Source organism: Emydura macquarii, unplaced genomic scaffold (genome assembly GCF_026122565.2).
Source record: "Emydura macquarii macquarii isolate MOO-44397 ecotype Brisbane River unplaced genomic scaffold, CSIRO-AGI_Emac_v2 contig_2636, whole genome shotgun sequence".
In the NCBI taxonomy this organism is placed as follows: domain Eukaryota; kingdom Metazoa; phylum Chordata; order Testudines; family Chelidae; genus Emydura; species Emydura macquarii.
The window spans coordinates 9,960,283-9,981,323 of record NW_027132773.1 but is presented as its reverse complement, the minus strand read 5'-3'; the positions used below and the strand labels follow the sequence as shown (position 1 = coordinate 9,981,323).

Genomic DNA, 21,041 nt, shown 5'->3' with positions numbered 1-21,041 from the left:
TGGATGTGCATTTTTCCCTTTAAAAAGAGTAATCTGGCTCAGCTCTTCAGTCTCTAAATCATATTTATTATACTAAAAAATGTTTATTACTCTAACATGTTTTTTGTATTCCTTTTGTTAACCTCTGAAAGTGTATTTTTGCTCTGATCAAACTGAACATACTGTAAGGTTTGCCATAACTGATCAAACAATTGATCCACCAAGTTCAGACACCTACCTTGACATTGGCCAATGTCTGATGTTTTAGAGGAAAGAAATCTTGCCCTTAAGCTCTACTGGTTCCCCTAATTCTGGGAGGCTCAACATGGGGGCAAGTTCCTTCCTGACTCCTAGATCTGAAACATGAAATTTTATTCTACTATGTTTCTCCATTCCTTCTATACTATAAGGCCTTAAACCTCTTTGGGGCAGGGACTGTCATGTATCATATCTTTGTACAGTAAATATCACAACAGTGCCCCACCCAGGTTGTCCTCTAGGACATACTGCAATATAAATGTTAAATAAATAACAACAAAGTAATAAAAATCCTATTTTAGTACTATTACAAATATACTGCACTTAAACCTTTGATCAAAAGATCTCAGTACACTTAATTAAACCTATACTCTATTTCTGTTTCCCACTAAACCAACAACCTTAGTGTAGAACTTCTGCTGTTTTTTTCTTAATGCAAGAAATTTCATAGAAATAATCACACTGTGAAAACCCAGTCTCAAATGATTAGCTCTTAAAACTTTTATCTCAAAGATCTTTAGTCAAAGGATGATAAACCGTGTATAAAATGATGCCGTATTTAGGAAAGGATGGGATTTTGCTATACGTATGCCCTCAGCTTCCTGTGGTACCAAAAGTTTGTCTGACTTGCTAGTAAAGTGGTTAACTATTTATTGACATTGTCACAGACACAAAAGATTTCATAGATCATAGATTCCAAGGCCAGAAGGGACCAATGTGATCATCCAATCTGACCTCTTGCATAACACAGGCCACAGAACTTCCCCAACATAATTCCTAGGGCAAATCTTTTAGAAACACATCCAGTCTTGATTTAAAAATCGACAGTGATGGAGAATCCACCACAACCCTTGTAAACTGTTCCAATGATTAATTACTCTCAATTTATGCCGTATTTCCAGGCTAAATTTGTCTAGCTTTAACTTCAACTTGCAGAATTGGTTGGCACATTGCACATGTGGTTAATATATGAAGTAAAATGGTTTAAGTTTTTAAAACTTTACTGTATTTACATTGGATATTGGATTCTCTGTCCCATCTGAACTCTGCTTGAATACAGTGGAATGTTAGAAAGGAGCACCATTAACTTACACCACTGACATAAGGTTCCCTCAGTGACCTTATCCCATTGGAGGATAGAAGTAGGCAGCGTAACAGCTGACTCTACTACCTTCTCCATCTTTGCACTACTGGGGAGCTCCCCAGAACTAGGGGAATTCTCTGCTGCCTATTTCTGGCCAGTTTGAATCTACTTTGCACCAGCTCAGTAATGCAACGAGGATTTAGTGATTGGAGGATACAGCTCACAATATCTGGATTAGGTAGATAGAATCAAACCAATTTTCAAATGCCTTTGTGTCTAATCTAGAAAAAACATTAATATAAGTGTTTAAACTGTTCTATGTATTGCTAAAGTGCACTTAATTCATAAAATATTTTCATCTTCTACATGATTATATACAAAATTATGTAGCAGTAATTCCTAATGAAACATGGTCCAGCCAAGCTGTTTTTTTAAAAATCAAACAGTTGTTAAAAAAGTTTAAACATTAAAATTACTTGTCTCATACAGGTTTTAAAGTTTTTAGGAAATTATATTAAGAATAATGTTTCTTAATAATGATCATTGTAACAGCATTACATAAAACAATTGCATCAATTAGTTCAATAAAATTCTTCAATTTAATTGCAATATTTTGGAACAGTGATTGAGTTGATTGCTTTTCTAACTAATAAAAGACAGGCTCATTTAAACAATTACACTCTGATTTGTCCACAAGAAGCAAATTTTCCATTAGTGAGCCCCTACTGCTATCAAAAGGCCTTCATTATTTGTTTTTCATTCTTTCTCTAATCCCAAAACAACAAAGTCTCTGCTCACCAGAGCTCTTGAGAGAAAGTTGATTTTGGAATTTCAGTAATGCTGTGACTTCCTGGAGATGTGCAAATCTTTTCTTATCCAAGAAGTAACATCACTAGCCCATAGGGAATAATCTTAATTAGACCTGTAATGTTTTAGCTTTTCCATCTATATTATTTTTCACAGCAATGGCCTCTCTAGTGTCTTGCAATCTAGGAATAACTGGTACTGCACACAGACTGGTGGGCCTTTAAAAAATGTAACAAGTTGTCAAATAGGCAGAGTTGAGGGAACACATATTTATTCTGATGTTGGGGATATTACCTGGAAAGGTATTTCCTTTTGCTTTATCAAATGTTGCTCTTCAGTTCTTGTTCTTTGTCATAGCTTTAAAAATTACAGTTTTGTTTGCATGTCAAGCAGTAATTCTTTTAGTAACAAAAAGCAGAGTGGTTATTATTGCCATCTGATACTTACGACAGTGTGTTTAGCTGGTGGCTTTCATCCACTGGGTGTTGGGAAGGCAATATACATGGGGATTTAGGATTGGCATGGAAGCTTTGTCTAATAAGTGGAATTTCCAGTCAGACCACATATTTTCTCTTCCACTGATCCCACTAACCATGCTAAAGGCAAGGTAAGGTGATCTGTTATCGCAAAATGCTCCAGAGGAGCCTAAAGAATTTTTGATTGCCAACTATCAGACTTCCTTCAAAGTGAAATGTTGTCAGTCAAGGTCTTCTAAACGTACTTCACAACTTGACTGCCTGATGCTCGGACTGGACGACGGGATGGATCATGAGTTAATTGCCCTGTTCTGTTCATGCGAAACATCTGGCATTGGCCACTTTTGGAAGACACGATACTGGGCTAGATGGACCATTGGTCTGATCCAGTATGGCTGTTCTTATGTTCCTATGCTCTTAACATAGACTGGCCATTAAAAGTCTGAGACAAATAAAGACACACATTTCACTGAGATGTGGACCACTCTACTGCAAATCACAAAGTGTACTGTATACTAATGATGTTTGAAAGTCTGAAAGGCCTTTCTGGACAAAAAGATTAGAAAAATATTCACAAACACAGAAAAGAAAATCCAGATCCTAATGTTCTGAATTTTTAATCTGTCTGAAATTGATTATTTAAAAAAAAAAAAAAAAAATCCATTCTGGTAGAAATGGCATCTAATAAGAAAATCTGTTAGTGTCTTTTTGTCAGTATTAATAAAATACAAATTTATGACTTTTAACATGCAGCTAGTATGTATTTTTATCAAATGCCATTAGTAAACATAGTTCCTGAGTCAACTGGCTGAATGGACATTCTAGAGAACACTGCAAGTATATCACACCAAACATTAAAGCCTCAATCCTGCAAACGCTAGTGCATCTGAGTGACTTTACACATGTGAGTAGCAGTCCTACTGAGTGTTTATTAACCCGGTATAGCTCAATACCTTTGTTTAATAACTGTCATTTCATCTCACTGTGCAAACTGTCTTCATTAGTTTAAAATGTCTATTTTCTTACAGTCAGGCTGTAATTTATTCAGTATAATATACATTTATTTACCTCTTCAATTTGACTGTATTAAAGTACAGTTTAAATTTAAAATCAGGAAGCCAATAATTTCAGCAGTAAATGAACTCTCACTTCTTTGCACTACATGTTTGTACATTGTAAGTTATTATAATATTGTGTGATTTTGTAAAAACGTTGATTAGCAATTTTGTAAAACTGAAAAACACAATTCACAGGTTACGACCATGACCCTTGAAAAAAATGTGAGAGAACAACCTCATTACGAGACATATCTTGCAATAGATGTTTGTTTAACTTGAACTCCACAAGTGCAGTTGCCCAGTGCAACTGTACATATTTGCTCCTGAATCCTTTCTCAAAGGCACTATTTAAACATGTTGATGCACTGAATTGAGATTTTTTTTTTTTGGTATCCATTCCAGCAGGTTTGACAAAACAAGAAGACTCAGAAGATAAATCTATTTTTTTATTGCAAGCAGCACTACAAGGTAAGTGAACTATGTTTTACATTATATATTCCCATTTAAACAGAACATGGGAGCCATGCAAACTCTTGTGCAGGTGCATGGTATGGTTGTAATGCTCAGTCAGATTTCTATTTTCAATTCTAGTTGTGTATTTGGACTGTACTTGTCAATCTTTGGTTTAATAGTAATGAGTTTGTTACTGTAGATTAATTTACATGTCAGGAGAAAGAAATTGCTGTGTAAGGAGAATTTTGTGGTCTCACCAATCCAGTCCAGGCCCAGAACTCATGATGTATTTCTTGTGTCTGATCCCATGTGGCTTGGGTTCTGGTGAGACTGCAAACAAGGGTCTACAATGGCATGGATTTTTATGATGTAGGCACATCATAAATCACATCAAATCATTTCACATAAGCTACTGAACTGCCACCAGATGGTAATAGTGACTTTCAGTCATTACTGTTCTGGGCTAGGTTTAACACTGTAACCTGGAGGTGAAAGTTTCTGTCTCCTGAACCAGTCATGCTGTACATGTCCCTTCTGAGCTCTCTGTTTTAGCCATTCTTCAGCCAATGGCAGGATGGGACACCTTTCAGTCTGACAACACCACTCCTTAATCAGCTGGAGAAGTTACACCTAAGCAACCCAAAGCTCTCCTCACCCCTTTGGGATAAATTCATGCCTTCTGCAGCAATTCCAGGTCTGAAAGCTGGAAACCATGAAAGTCAATGTTAATGCTAATAGAACTTAGCACCTATGCTGTGCTTTCACAGAAGCCGTAGCATCAATCTACTTTTTCTGTATTCTCTTTTGTTTGCTGGCTAAAGACATAACTACAAGCTAAGGTCTAGATTCTACAAGCCCTTAGACATGTGAGTAGCACTTATGTGCGTGAGTAGCTCCACTGGTTTCAGTGAGGCCGCGTAAAGAAAGAGGATGTGGCCAGAGTTTAATGCTACTAAATGCTCCAACAATAAAACACTGCACTCCTAAAATGGTGTTTTCACATGTAAACTAAAAACAGAAAAAGATCTATCACTTGAGAGAAAAGGCACTGCTGTGTCACTCTACTGCAAATAAAGTTGAAAGTGAATGAAATTCTTTCATTATCTCCTTTGCTTTGTATCTTGTTGCCTGCATCAACATACTTAGGCAGTAAACTGAAAAGTAAAACCATGGGGTCAATCCTGAATTTCTTATTCAGTTTAAACTGCGATTTTGTCTGAGGATCACATGATTGAGCCCTATATTTTCTTTAATTTTCTCTCTTAAATCACAAGAAATTCATGGTCCTGCAGTGGCTAGAAGTTTTGCTCCTTGCTATTGTTACATAGTCAGATTATCACACGTGAATTTAAAAGCGGTGTGAAATATTACCTCAGAATAGGGAAGCTATATAGTGGGTTTGAGAAACAAAGATTCATTTCCTGACTGTCTTTGAACCTCTGGGCTCTTAGGGTATGTCTACACAGGGATAAAACACCTGTGGCTGGCCTGGGTCAGCTGAATTGGGCTCCTGGGGATCAGGCTCCAGGGCTGAAAAAATTACAGTGTAGACATTCAGGCTCAGCCTGGAACCTGAGCTTGCAGGTGTGGAGGGTCCCAGAGCTCAGGCTGGAGCCTGAATGTCTACACAGCAATTTTTAGCCCTACAAACCTGAGTCAGCTGACCTGGGCCAGCTGCAGCTGTGCTGGGTGGTCTTTTATCTAGATTTGCTTTACATTCCATTATGAAATATGCAACTTTAATTTTGTCCTTTAAAACATTATAAAATGAAAAGGAAAAAGCAGAAAGCATGAAGTATGGTAAGACAGGATACGTTCTGTGACTTGGCACCAGTCCAAGGTTTAGGACTTGCTATTTATTAGAGCTGGTAATAAAACAGGAAATTTTCTTTCCCTTTTTCCTATCAATATTTTGAAAAATTTGGATCATCTTCACTCTATGTTAAGAGAGCAATGAGAAGCAAGACTATCAGTGGTAGTTTTAAGATACATCATCATCATATGAACCATCAAGACTAAAAGCAAATGTTGGACACTACTGATTGCAAAGCTTTTCAATGGAATATGAAATATTCCTTTCCACTTCTTGTATATAAAATATAAATATGTATAATGTTACCTACTTCCTACTTAATGGGGGTGTTGTGAGTACTAGCTAATGCCTGTACAGTATTTTGATCATGAAAAGTGCTATATAAGAGCTGTTATCATTAGACAACTTACTTTAAAAAACAATGATTATTCTTGCTTTCCCCAAACTTCACCCCCTTTCATGTTGATGTGGTTTTAGCATCTGATACCTCATAAGCAGCTAAAGTTATTGTCTAATATTTTACTTTAATTAAAAGCTGACCTTCCAGATATTAAGGATCAGATGACGGCCCTTCCACAGTGAATAGTAACTTACTTTAAGGGGTTATCCAGTCAATAGTAACTTACTCCAAGTGTCCCGTTAGTTTTAATTTGAGTAGGGTTATTATAATTTGGTCCTAAAGGAATAAATCACTGAGTTTTGGACATAGTTGTTCTTGATAGCAACTAAAATCACATAAAAATTGAGGTGGAAAAAAAATCCAGAATAGTAAGCAGAATGACAAGATTTGTATAATGTTTGATACCTCACAACATATCAGGGTAGAAACACTTTGATAGACAAATATTCTTAGGAACAATAAATTTTCCCAAGAACTGGAGTTGGATCAGAAAGAAAAATATTTGATTCCATAGAGAAAGGAATAGTTCCGTAAGGCATGGAAGTTGCTCGTGTGACCAGAATAATGGAGTAAATGCTACAGGCTATATCCTCATGTCTTGAACATCTGCTCATGGAACACACACCAATCAGCAAATTATTGTGACTCAGCAAGATTGAAAGAGAATCTTCCTTTTCTAGCTAATGGAATGTAGCAGGTGTGGCTGTGGAATGGCTTTCAAGACCCACTTTCTAAAGCTCTACAAATGCAACAGAGGAGCAGGTATTTCTAGAACCAGTTTATAAAGTATCTATTAAAAAAAATAGAGAAAAATAACTGCAACTCTTCCAAAGTAACAACTATGCTTACAGAATGCTAAGTCTTGCACAAAATGAAAAGCAAAGAAATTTGTAGTCAAGACAAATGCAGTCTTAAACTAAGTTCATTGTGCCTCGAAAATGTAATATAAGCAAGTGACATCAGACATTGCAAAACACAGGTACTGCTAGGCAAATTATGGGTTGAATTTCAGCTATAAAGATGATCTGCAATGCATATTTTGTAAAAACTAGTTAACTGTAAAGATATATGTGCTGAATGCTCCAAATAGCAAAGGTAGGTGAGGCCTTCAGTAGATAAGTGAATTTAAAATTTCAATTTTTTATGTTTAGGTGCCCTGAAGTTTGGCTGACACATGGAGCTAGCCTAGAAGGGTCAGGTAAATGGTTACTTTTCCCAGTATATGGCACCACTTTGCAAAGTCTTATTATTTTAATTGGTGCATAGAAACATATTTGTTTTTAAATGGCAAAATCACTTCATTGGATAAAAAGATTAGTGCTTATCTCACTTTCCTCCCTGCCCATGTGTAGGTGAGCTCTTTGCTCCTGGAGGGGCATAAATTGTTCTATTGTAGAATTGTGCATGCTAGAAAAAAAAATCACATTTAAAGCTGTAACTTTTGGAATTTTAAAGCATATACAAAACCCAACAGACTTGGTAAGTTTTGTTTGTCTATTAAATGAACTTCTCTCTGACATTTGCTGTAAGAATTCAGCAAATAGAAATGAGAGAACCTAGATAATTGAGCTGAGTGATTGCTCTTCCTCCCTGCAGGTTCTCACATGTGCTGTCTCACAGGGTTGCATTCTTGCTAAAACTCTGTTGAATGGACTACTACCAATTCAGTGGTGTATCTGCTCTCTTGTGCCTACAGCGGTAGAGAAGTGAATCAGAGAAAAATAGCTAAAACTAAAGCTAGACAATATGAAAATGATGTTCATTGGTGGGGAAAACATTGAACAGAGAGGGTGAAGAGTGCACTTGTTTGAGGTGTGTGCCCACTCTTTGTTAATATGGTCTGCAGCTATTGAGTCATAGTCAGCTGTAGATACAGCCAGATTCTCTGACAAAGGCTGTGACTTGTTTTTATATTTCCTGTGGCCTGCCATAGAGATCCATGCCTTTGTTACTTCAAAGCTTAGCTTTGGAATGCAGTCTCCTTGGGGCAGCCCTTAAGGAAAACAGGGAGGCTTCAGCTGTTGCAATATGTAACCCCTTGCCCTCTAAGCAAAGATGGTTGGGTTGCTATGAGCACATTGCCCTGATGTTTCATGCTCTGTGCTTTTTGTCTGCCTGTTTCTCAGTGGTTATGACCTTTAAAGACTTGAATGTTCTAGGATCCACTTACCTGAGGGATTATCTATGCCCTGTCACAGCAATCAAGACTTGTTGGGTTGCCCTTGCTGATGCTACTTGGAATTTTAATCTCTAGAATTGCCAAAATAGTGTTCTTAGTTGAAGATCCTTGTGCAATGAAGATCCTTGTGCAATGTCTGTCTGACAGTATGCCAGACCCCCATCCTGTCCTTTGGCAAACTTTAGAACAGAGTCCATGGCATGTTTACTTACACACATCTTTGATTAACCATTTCAGAATGTCTGTGGGTTACAGGTAAAATCCTGGTCCCATTAAAATAAACTGCAAAACTCCCGTGGATTTCAATTCCAGGATTTCATGATATTAATTTAGATTGATTTTCTTGAATGAAGATTTTTTTATTTTGTTCAAAGTTGTTAACAAAACTCAGATGCTAAGGCCACAGAGCCGAACAAATATTCTATATGAGTGAGAGAAAGAGAGAGACAGATTGCCCTGTTGTTTTAGAATGACATTGTTGAATGTTACTATCCAAATAACCCCAAAACTGACTCCAGATGAAAATATATAGAGACAGTTTAAAAAAAAAAAAAAAAAAAAAGACTAATTACCCATGCCTTCACTGTGATGTCCTTTTTGAAGAGTTTACTATCTACTGGGTAAAAAATCACTACTTGCTGATGGATCAGTGGCATAACAAAACATAGAATCCATTCTTTTCTATATTTTATACCTATTTATTTATTTAGGAAGTATACTCTGTTATTTCTATATGGCTGCTGCTCTTGGTCCTTGAATGCTGAATTCTCAGAAACTGCATTGCGTTTGAAAACAGTATGAAATAACCCCATGATCATAAAACATGGGACTGCAGTGCACATTCTACCTAATATGTTCTCTCTGTCATCTTTCCACAGCTGAAAGATATTAACATTGTAGCACAGGACATCCATTACATCAAATGGAGTTTCAGAGGCTGATCAAATAATGGAGGAGTGGTGTCCTGATATTACAACATCTCAAAATAAACATTGCAATGGCAGGATATCACAACAATTTTTCTGGAGGCTCCCAACAACTCCTTGATGTATACCTGAAGCAAACCTAACTTCTATGTGTGGCATACGGTGTAAGACAGTGCAGAATCTGACACCTTATCTCATCTCTCTTTCTGGCTGTGACACTGAATAGCCAGAAAAATTGCTTTTCCTCATCTTTACCAGTTGATGATATGCATACAGGTTGGTGTTTTTTACTTCTCTCTCCCTCCCCTTTTCTCCTGACTGCTGGGAAGGATGTGTTTGCTCGACCACATATGTTCAGGCAGCAGGAACAGTCTGGTCATGAGAACTCCATTCACTCTGACAGGAGCAAGGTCCCAATATTACACATACAAGAATAAGGTGTAATTATATATTACAAATAGAGCTAGTCAAAAACAGCAGGGAAGAGGTTTTCCATGGAAAATGTTGACTTTTAATAAAAAAACAAAACCCCAAAACCTGAAAGACATTTTAAGTTGAAAATCAAATTTGTGTGTGCATGTGGCATTTTCTAGCTGAAAATTTTTGATTTTCCAATGGGAATGTTTGTTTGGGGTTTTTTTTCAGGAAAGAAGACACTTCCCACAATAATTTTCAGTTAGTTGAAAACCTGTTTTTCTGTCCGAAAAAAAGCATTGATGGAAAAATTTCAATCAGCTCTACTTACAAACTAATGCGTGTGAACACTGATTGAGACATACCAAACACAGATGTGAGATCTCACCAAGTGCAAAGATAGGCCCCTTCAAAAAGTGATTTATCTTTTTCCAGAGCTAAAGATTAGAAAAATAAATAGATTTATAAGAGATTTACTCTTATCAATGCCCTGCTGTGTTATTTGTGATCTGGAAAACAGATCAAATAATGGTTCTAAAACAATGCACTCTTAAGTCTGCAAATTAAATTCTGGTGCCATTTAGTTAAACTGAGGTATTAAAACGTAGTTAAAGGCCTGATTCTCATTTACACAAATGTCCCTTTATCCTCTCTGACAGTATAAAGAGGCTGTAAATTGAGTATAATGTAACTTACAGCCATTTGAGGGATTTCTTTTGCTGCCTGGGCAGTGTAAAGGGACCTTAGTATAAATGAAAACTGAGCCTCAAATAAGAAAAGTTTTCCTAAATGCAAAACAACATTATAATCAACATCTTGTGTTAATAGTCTGCACATTTCAGTAAACAAATCAAAAAAGGCCATTTTAGAGTGAGAGGACTTCAAATAGTGGGACTGATAGGATAAACTTCTAATCTTCTTAACAAACAAAAAATCCCACACTAATATTTCTTCACACTATAGACTTTATGTGTACACACACATCCATATTATACGAATAAAACATCTATTCAAAAAAAGGTAAGAAATCTGTTGGTTTGGTTTTGAAAAGCCTTGTTTTCCTCCTTTGGCCAAGACCTTTTAGGCCAAGTTTCAACATGAAAACAAGTATTTGTGATAAAAATGCTGACATAGCCTAACTAATAGCAGCACTAACAGAGATTGTTACAATGTCTATTTACTCTGGTACAGTATTAAATAAGATATGTGAACTCACCATAGCAACCCCTGCATCACATAGCAGATATGCTGCTTCTAAGATACAGTGGAACCTTTCTGAAGAAATACACATGAATGTTAGATAAACGTCTATCAATTTCAAATTGTGTTTTTAAAATATATTGCTATACAGTACAACACAGCTTGTTGCTATTTAATTTATCAATTTGTTCTTGCACCTTTGCCGTTGATTGATGGTGCTTCATTTTTATTGACAGGAAAAAATTAGATTTGAATAGCTACCCAATATTCTCTCAGGTAAAAACTGCTGCAAATAAATTATTTAGCTTCTGTGCAATGTCATATCATTAATGGCTTCCTTACTCCCTGACAGTCCAGAAGACCCACTGTTTCTCTTGCAATCTTCCTGTTTCTGGATATATTGAGACTCAGATCCTGCTTACATATGTGAGAAGTCCCATTGACTTCCATGAGGGAAAATGACTTCAGTGGAACTACTCTCAGGAGTAAAGTTAAGCACATGTGTATGTTTTTACAGAATGTATTGTTTACTTTTAAAGTCTTTGACTACTTGCTGTTCATTTTCCCTCTTACTGCTACTAATTTTCATCATGCATTTTACCTGCCATACTGCATGCTCCTTTTAATTGTCTTGACTGGGAGGGCTTTCCATTTTTGCATAAATGGAAAACTCTCTTGTACTTTGCCCTTTAACCAGGCAGTTATTTTCTTACTTTTTGTTTATGGGTATGCATGCTTCCTCTCAGTCTGCTAGGCTTAAGTAGCTTCCCTAGTGAATCTATTTTCCTGTTTCACCTATGAGGTCAGAACCTCAATTTTATATAGGCACAATTTTAGAAGTCAAAAAAAATCCAAAATCCTTGGAAAACTGCTTGTTCACAGACATAAAATAATTCCTGCTGCTGCTTTCCAGTTATGGCTATAGCTTATTCTTGATCGTGTTCCTTTAAACGGGTACGCAAGCCTTATCCAACCAAACCACATCCTGCTGCCATCCTCATACCTTCAGCCCAAGTAGCAACATGGAGGAATTTACTGGTGAAAGAAGAAGGAAGATCTCAATATGTTTTGGTCCAATCATGGCAGTCCAATCATAGTTTGATCTCTCCTGGCTATGAAAAATGGGTAATCCTACATGCTCTCAGATTGCTAGAAGAAGTGCTGGTACTGCATATTGGCATATACCATCTATTTTGAGCCATCTTGCACTGATCACCTGAGCAATTATTTGAACTGTCATTGGCAGCTGCATTTTAAAAAAATCTCTGCTGTATTTAAAGAAGGGCAAATGATTATACTGGGCAGTCTTCTTCAAAGTACTAGTACTAGATTTAGCTGTGTACAGGATATGCTGCTCACTGGGGTTCACTAGAGTAGGGCTGCCAGTTTATTTTCTATAGAAATATGTTTTCTAAATATGAACAAATATCCTTTGCAGAATTACCACAAAATAGTCATTCGACTCTTAGCATCCCCATTACATGTCAGCCAGAGAATCACGCTAGAGCTCTAAAATATCATCTAGAATAATCATCCCTATTAATTATTTGTTAAGTTCCAACAATAACTGCAGTGCTCCATAGGGAACAACAATAATACTTAATAATAGTTTTGCACTTCAGTAGTGCCTTTCATCCAAGACTTTTACAATGCTTTTACAGACATGAATTAAGCCTCTCAATATACCTAACAGAAATTAAAAGGTACAGTGCAAAAAGTGAAATCCCTGCAAGCTGCATTGAAACTTTTTAAAAGACACCATAATAGAGACTTAATTTAAATGTATACCTCAAATTAAAAAAACATAGTAAGAGGGGGGAAAAGTGCCACTACGGCTAAACAACAAAGTAAAAGAGGCAGTTAAAGGCAAAAAGGCATCCTTTAAAAAGTGGAAGTTAAATCCTATTGAGGAAAATAGAAAGGAGCATAAACTCTGGCAAGAGAAGTTGTAAAAATATAATTAGGAAGACCAAAAAAGAATTTGAAGAACAGCTAGCCAAAGACTCAAAAAGTAACAGCAAAAACATTTTTAAGTGCATCAGAAAGAAACAGGAAGCCTGCTAAACAACCAGTGGGACCACTGGGACGATTGAGATGCTAAGGAAGCACTGAAGGAAGATAAGGTTACTGTGGAGAAATTAAATGAATTCTTTGCATTCATTTTCTTGGCTGAGGATGTGAGGGAGATTCCCAAACCTGAGCCATTCTTTTTAGGTTACAAATCTGAGGAATTGTCACAGATTGAGGTGTCATTAGAGAAGGTTTTGGAACAAATTGATAATTAAACAGTAATAAGTCACCAGGACCAGATGGTATTCACCCAAGAGTTCTGAAGGAACTCAAATGTGAAATTACAGAACTACTAACTGTGGTGTGTAACCTATCATTAAAATCAGCTTCTCTACCAGATGACTTAAAGATAGCTAATGTGACACCAATTTTTAAAAAGGGCTCCAGAGGTGATCCCAGCAATTATAGACCAGTGAGCCTAACTTCAGTACCAGGCAAATTGGTTGAAATTATAGTAAAGAAATCAGGCACACAGATGAATAAGATTTCTTGGGGAAGAGTCAACATGTTTTTTGTAAAGGGAATCATACCTCACCAATCTACTACAATTCTTTGTGGGGGGGTCAAACAAGCATGTGGACAAAAGTGATCCAGTGGATACAGTGTATTTAGATTTTCAGAAAGCCTCTGACAAGGTCCCTCACCAAAGGCTCTTAAGCAAAGTAAGAGGTCATGGGATAAGAGGGAAGGTCCTCTCCTGAATCAGTAACTGGTTAAAAGATAGGAAACAAAGGGTAGGAATAAATAGTCAGAGTTCAGAATAGAGAGAGATAAACAGTGGTATCCCCCAGGGGTCTGTACTGGGACCAGTACTGTTCATCATATTAATAAATTATCTAGAAAAAGAGGTAAACAGTGAAGTGGCAACATTTGCAGATGATACAAAATGACTCAAGATAGTTAAGTCCAAAGCAGACTGCGAAGAGTTACAAAGGGATCTCAGAAAACTAGGTGACTGGGCAACAAAATGGAAGATGAAATTCAATGTCGATAAACGCAAAGTAATGCATATTGGAAAACATAATCCCAACTATACATATAAAGTGATGGGGTCTAAATTAGCTGTTATCACTCAAGAAAGTGATCTTGGGAGTCATTGTGGATAGTTCTCTGAAAACATCCACTCAATGTGCTGTGGTAGTCAAAAAAGGTAACAGAATGTTGGGAATCATTAGGAAAGGGATAGATAATAAGACAGAAAATATCGTATTGCCTCATTATAAATTAACAGTACGCTCACATCCTGACTACTGCGTGCAGGTCTGGTCACCCCATCTCAAAAAAGATAAATTGGAATTGAAAAAAGTACAGAAAAGAGCAACTAAAATGATCAGGGGTATGGAAAAGGTTCCATATGAGGAGAGATTAATAAAAGCATCTGGCATTGGCTACTGTCGGAAGACAGAATATTGGGCTAGATGGAGCATTGGCCTGACCCAGTATGGCTGTTATTATGTGAGGCTGGTAATTTTATAACTTATTTTACAGATGGGTATACTAAATGCTAAATGTCCTCAAGGACATTAAGGAGTGGATGAACTGGCCATGGTCAAATATGGAGACAGTGATGGAGACCAGTGAAATAGACCCTCTCCACTCAAGAGCAAAATAAACCCTGACCTCCAATTTAAGGAGGAGATGTGCTAACCACAACAAAGATGCCCATTCCGTTACCAATAGCAGACCAATAATGAGATCTACCTATATGACTAAAGTGACACATCCCCTGCAATAAGCCCATGGTGTGAAATGGTAGCAATTAAATTCTGAGCTAGCCCAGAAGAGCTATTGTACACAAAAATGTTAAAGTAATCTAGAATAATAAGTGTGGAAAACCGCAGTATCAGGAGTGGATGGGAATTCTAATGAGGTGATCTATACCCTATAACTATTCTCATCTTAATCCTATACTCAGATTCCCAAAACAGGATAAATTATATGAAGAATGTAATCCCCTAATATTTAGAAAAAAATTAAAGATAAAAAATAGATACATAATGGAGTGAATCAATGCCATGTTCTTCAGTTCAAGAAGTTCAGAAACAAAGTTTCATCTGGTAAAAATATTCAGGCATTTTCAGTATTTGAAATTTCTCTTAAATGTTTGGTTCTAGCAAATAGCCAACAGATTTAGATCACTGAAGTGTTCCAGCTTGACCCACTTAATTTTAATATTCCAAATGATGTGCTGTAAATACTACATAAAATAAATCTCTCTCATGCATGGACAGAGAAAAATCCTGTGATATATTGCAAAACCTGATAAATCAGCAAAAATCAGGAAGCTTTGCACCAAAGATACCGAAATGCCTAGAAACACCATAAAACTGCATACAAATAAATAAATATGATAAACCATATACTTGCAGGTTCAGAGAATAATGAACAAACCAAACCCTATTAACCATCTCTAACCTGCAATTTCTGGTATTCCTCAAACACTGTGAACGTACTTAGATGAAACAGGATCTTCCTCATTAGGCTTGACAGGTAGACTTTTTTGAAATAGACTCAAACAAAATAAATTACTGCTTAGGAACTCTGCCTTTGTCAGTGCTGAGGGTGAAGTAAAATAACAATCACAATAAAAAAAATGTTCTCAGTTGGCTCTATCTTTAGAAACACAATTATTATTGAGCTGTATCTCTTAACTGAGATAGTTTAAGCTCAAAATGACACTGTTGTCAAATGGCTGAAATACTAGTTTGTATACAGGTTTTTGCACATACATCTTCTCTTTCATTGTCACAGAAAGGAGATTGGAGTTTCTCCTCCAATACACAAAGCCAAATTCTGCCAGTCTGCACACAAATTCATAAACAGTTACATCTTATTTTCACCTTAGTGACATCGTCATTTGTCCTTTGATAAATATTTGTCACCGACTCTGCAATTAACATGGATCTTTTAACATGCAAGGACAAAGTGAAATTCTGGCCAAGGAAATATCTTTTTAAAAGAAATATTTCTTTTTCAAATTTGCTCCAGTGCAAGACTTCCTCTTTAACACCAAATGCAATTTTAATAGTTTCTGACCAAGTCCTCAATTCTGCAAGACTTGTGTACATGTGAATAGTCCCACTAACTTCAGTGTAATTAATTCAATGAACGCTATAGAACTCATGCATAATTCTTTACAGGAGTGAAGCTAAACCATGTCCATGAAGAACTTGAATTACTAAATCTCTCCCAAAAATATAATCAAATGACTAAAGATGTTGTTCAACACACTGACTCACTTAAGAGCCCAATTCTGCCATCCTTGAATAATCTCATAGATTTGAAACCTATTCAGTACATAACTACCTTAAATCATTTAATAATGGGTCTGCACTATGGCTCTAATTAGTTTTAAAATAGGTTTAGCAGAACTGATTTTGAAAACTATGTATGCAGGCCAGAAGGGGTTGTCAAAATTACAAAAGGTTATCATGTCCAAAATAATTGTGGAGAGTTGAGTCAGTTAACATGACGATGACCAGTATAGACCAGTCAGTAGAGACCAGGGCAATTCACATTCACCATTCTGTCAGTCAGTCAGGATTAAACTCCAGTACCAATACATTCCCTGCACCAGCACTTTGGGGCAAGGATTACATGTCTTCCTAAATGATTATTCAACATAATAGGGCCTAATCTTCACTGGGGCCTCTGTAATACAAATAACAATGCTAATGAACTAACTAGTAATAAAAAATACTATATATGTACACTGTAGATGAATTAATGTTATTATAGAAACCTTAACTTTTCATGCTCTAACTTTTCAATTGTACCCTCCGCCTCAGTATTGAATTAATGAGTTTTTTCTTTCTTTTCTGAGCATCTACACAGTCACACCATTCACATGTTGGTGGTATTACACAGTTCTTCCACTTATTTTTAAAGCAGTGCTAATTAATGGTGAATGGCTCCTGCAGCAGATCAGAGTCCTGGCTGGGGATCTCTGCTCCGCCCCACCGGGACCACAGGCTCTCCCCCTACCTTTCACCTGCAGTAATGGAGAGGACAGGAGCATCAGCACAGAGAGCTCTCTGCAGCCCCACTCATGGGAGTGAGTGAGTGGAGCCATGACCAAGAAGCTGCAGAGGACTCCCTATGCTGCTGGTGGCCAATGATGCCCAATCCCTGCAGGCACAAGGTGCAGGGAAGGCTGAGTCCCTGGCTGGGCAGAGAACAAAGTCCTGGTCAGGCAGGGGTGGGGGTCTCTGGTCTGCCTAGCCAGAATTGCAGCCTCCTCCTGCACCTGGTACTTGCAACAATCGAGGGCAGGTGTGGCTGCGAAGGAGCTTTCTCCAGCTCTGCTGTCACAGCAGTGAGTGGGGGCATGATAGCAGAGCGGACACTTCCGCCCTTTCAATTATCCAAACTCCTGATTAGCTGACTAAACCCCTATCCCCCATGCTGTTTGGATAGTTGGGCATATATTGTATGTGATATACCACCCTAAAATGCCTCATCACTTGTCATGAGGACTTTTAAATTTCCTGAATCAGGTGGTCCCAGGAGCTCTTGTCAACACACTAGAGGTGTCAGAATGTTCAGCCAAGTAAGCTAAGTTTTAGTGACTGAGACACAGATTCAATTAAAATGTCCTGACAATCGCAACAGAGAAAGAAAAGGATTAACCTTCAGTCACTCTCCTTTATCATTCAATGACACCTTTCTTCCCCAAAGAATTTTACAAACTATACACAGAAATCACCTGATTGAGAAGCATAGTTCAGTACATGCATCTCAATTATCACTCATTTTAGTTTCATTACTATCTTCCTTCCTACAGATTTGATGTTTCCTTTCTTTTCTTGTTGGATATTATTTACTTTTGAAATAAAGAATCACAACAGTGAAGCTACACTAAAGGAAGGAATCCCACAGCATTTTAAGTTTCCTGCACAAATAATTCTTTTATGTCCCTCACTTTGGGCCTTGTCAAGCTGCCTCCCAAATTTTGTCCCTCTGCAAGTCGAGACCCATAGAGATCAAACATGGCTTGACCATGAAATATTCCTGCAATATAATCCCAATTTGCTGTTCAACCTTGACTAAATCAGTTAAAATCCCTGTCTCTCTATTGCTGCAGGTGTAAAATGGAGATTATAACCTCTCCTCAGTGTTGTGTTGTGAAGAGTTAACTAGTTTGGATGTTGCTTTGAAGACACAAAGAGCCCAATACTTTACAACCTGCAGTGCAGTTGTAGCCGTGTCTGCCCCAGGAGATTGGAGAGAAAAGACAAGATGGGTGAGGTTATATCTTTTCTTGGACCAAATTCTGTGGGTGAGAGACAAGCTTTTGAACCACACAGAGCTCTGCTTCACGTCTAGAAAAGGTACTCAGAGTGTCACAGCCAAATGCAAGGTAGACCAGATAGATTAGCATAAATAGTTAGCACATATTGTAAAGGACCAGATAGCGTGACCTGTTAATACCTTTGTAAGGCAAAAAGGCAGGTTAGTGGCTTACAGACTGCTGTAATAAACCATAAATCGGATGTCTCCAATAGTTCACTGGCAGGGAGAAAAAACTAAAGTACAGGGAAGAGGCTGACAGGTCTCTTTGCGGTAGGAAACTGCTGTTATTCGGACTCAGATTTAAGCAGAGCCCTAGGTTCAATTCCCCCACTTCTCTGAATGGAGAGTGCCACAGACTGTGTAACAGGCACAGGCTGACCAGCTGTCCTGATCTTATAGGGACAGTCCCGATATTCAAGGTTTTTTGTCTTAGATAAGCACCTATTAGCCCGGCCTGATCCCCGTTATTCACATATGCCACCTGGCTACCTTACACTGACCCCCAGCCCCTGGGCTGTCCCAGGACACCAGTGCTAGGCCAGCCCTACAAGAAGCGCTTCAAGCTGCCTCATCCCTATAGCCTGAGGGGCCACCCGAGCTCTCACTGCACCCCCTTCTCTCTGCCTGGCTCCCGGCCGCACCCCGCCTCGGGCAGCAGGCTGCGCATAGTACAGACAATGGATTCAAGCTCCCCGCCCAACCGGGCTAGCGCAGCTCCCGCCCCGCCCTAAAAGCAGCCGCGGGAGTAGGCGGGGCGCAGGCGCAGCGAGCCCTCCACCGGCCCCGGGAAGCAGCGGGGCGTGTCCCAGCCCGGCTCCCGTTACTACCCCTGCCTGGCCTGCCCACAAGCTACCAAGGGTGCGGGTCCCCGCTTGGCCCCCGACAGATAGGGGGCGCGCGCCTCCCCTCCCCGGGCGTGCTCCGAGCCATGGCTGCGCCGCTCCTCCTTGCGCTGCCTCCTTCCGGCTGCCGCGAGGGGAGTGCATCAGCGCAGCGCCGCGAGGAGCACGCACGCGCGCACGGGATGGGACGAGCCGGGCGCAGGCGGCTCGCGCTGCCACGCGCCCTGGAAGCAGGGCTAGGCGGGGGCGGCTCCCTGCGAGGCAAGATCCACTTTCCCTGGCTCCAGCCGGGGAGCCGCTCAGCGTGAACACACCGTGCCTACCGCACCTGGTCACAAGCGTCCCCGAGAGCTTGGACAGGCGGGGTGCCTCCCTCCCTGGCCCCGGCCCAGCAGATGCGCTGGTGTTAGGGGGCCGTCTCTGTTTTCAACGCGGAACGTGGCAGGGTTTCCCCCCAGGCTGCACGCCCATGAGAACTATGTACCAGCTCATGTTCCCCGCCACGCGCAGCGCAGTCTCCTTCCTCTCGGGCACTCTCAATTACCGCCCCCCCTCCCCCAATTAACTAAGCCCTTGTAACACAAACCCTTCCACACTCCCGGCACAGGGCAACTCTTCCCCTCCCCCGGTGCAATCTTCGTGTGTAATTCTTTCCCAGTGCAGAGCCGGTCACAATTTCCATAGGGTGCAACCCGCACCCCATTCCCGTACTGCACTCTGCAACCTCCCGCATCGCACTTCGCAAACAGCACTCTTAATACATTCTGCCAAATGTCATCCTTGCAAACCGGCTCTCCGCCAGCCCTCAGCAGCTGCACGCCTGCCCTCCGGACCGTGCCACCCTCGGCGCACTCTCCAGCCCTTCCCCACGCACAGACCTGAATAACTTCTCTCCCACACCAGCACAGAGCGCTCTCCAGGCTCACATGCACACAAACAACAAGGAAGCACGATGAAACCACGGGTAAGACACACATCGCTGGATTTCGTTTGAAATTCCAAGAACCGGGCTTACTGTTCCAGTGCAAACGCCACGCATCCAGCCAACCGTCCCCGTTTAGCCTCCGCAGTTGTGCGGTGCTGCATGTCCACACAGTTACTACGGTCATTACACTTCAATCCGCTCAAAGCGGGATCATTTGAAATGGTGAAAGCCAACATGTTAAAAAGAGACGTTCTGCCAAGCACTAGGCTGTAACCACACAAGGATGTGACGGTGTATAGAAAGAGATACCTGTAGATCCGTATGTGTAGATAGCTAAATTTGTATTTAACACGCCTTCTTGGTCTTAGCAATCGCTTAGAGTCGTATTCAAAGAGCTAGAATTATTACCCACCTTGCTTTTGGCAAATTCTTTTAGGATGAAGCACATGTGAAAATGGCATGACCCTACGAGGAGTGTTAGAAAGTGTGGATTGAGACCCTCTCTTTCTTTTCTTTTCTTTCCTGCTTTCTAAAGAGTGGAAATTTCCATCATGTGATAGGGGGCAGCATCCCCAGCCTCTCATTTCATCCGGACCCCTCCCTTTCAGAAAAAACCACCAATGGTAGAGAGCTAGCAACCTGAGATGTAAACAAAAAGCATCCTCCCAGGTGGACGAGTTCAGCTGTTCTGAGTGTGAAAGGGGGAGGGGGGAAGCATGGCTGTGAAAAAAGTAGCACAATTATTTTCTAAACAGATTAGAAATGACTCTATTCTAAGTGATTTGATTCTGTTATAATGTAATATACAGTTTTTAGGGAGTTGTGCTTTAATGTGTTTCTTTGTGTAATGCACTATGATGGCTGT

The 21,041-nt window shown here is 39.4% G+C and overlaps 1 protein-coding gene across 1 annotated transcript in view; it reads right to left on the bottom strand.

Annotated features, from left to right (window-relative positions):
* The window catches only part of SLC38A4 (solute carrier family 38 member 4), a 60,236-nt gene extending 39,950 nt beyond the window's left edge, over nucleotides 1–20,286 (bottom strand). Inside the window, exon 1 of the mRNA XM_067564151.1 lies at nucleotides 20,267–20,286. The gene's annotated coding sequence lies outside the window, so the exon portion shown is untranslated. The remainder of the gene's footprint in view (nucleotides 1–20,266) is intronic.
* Nucleotides 20,287–21,041: the final 755 nt, after the last annotated feature.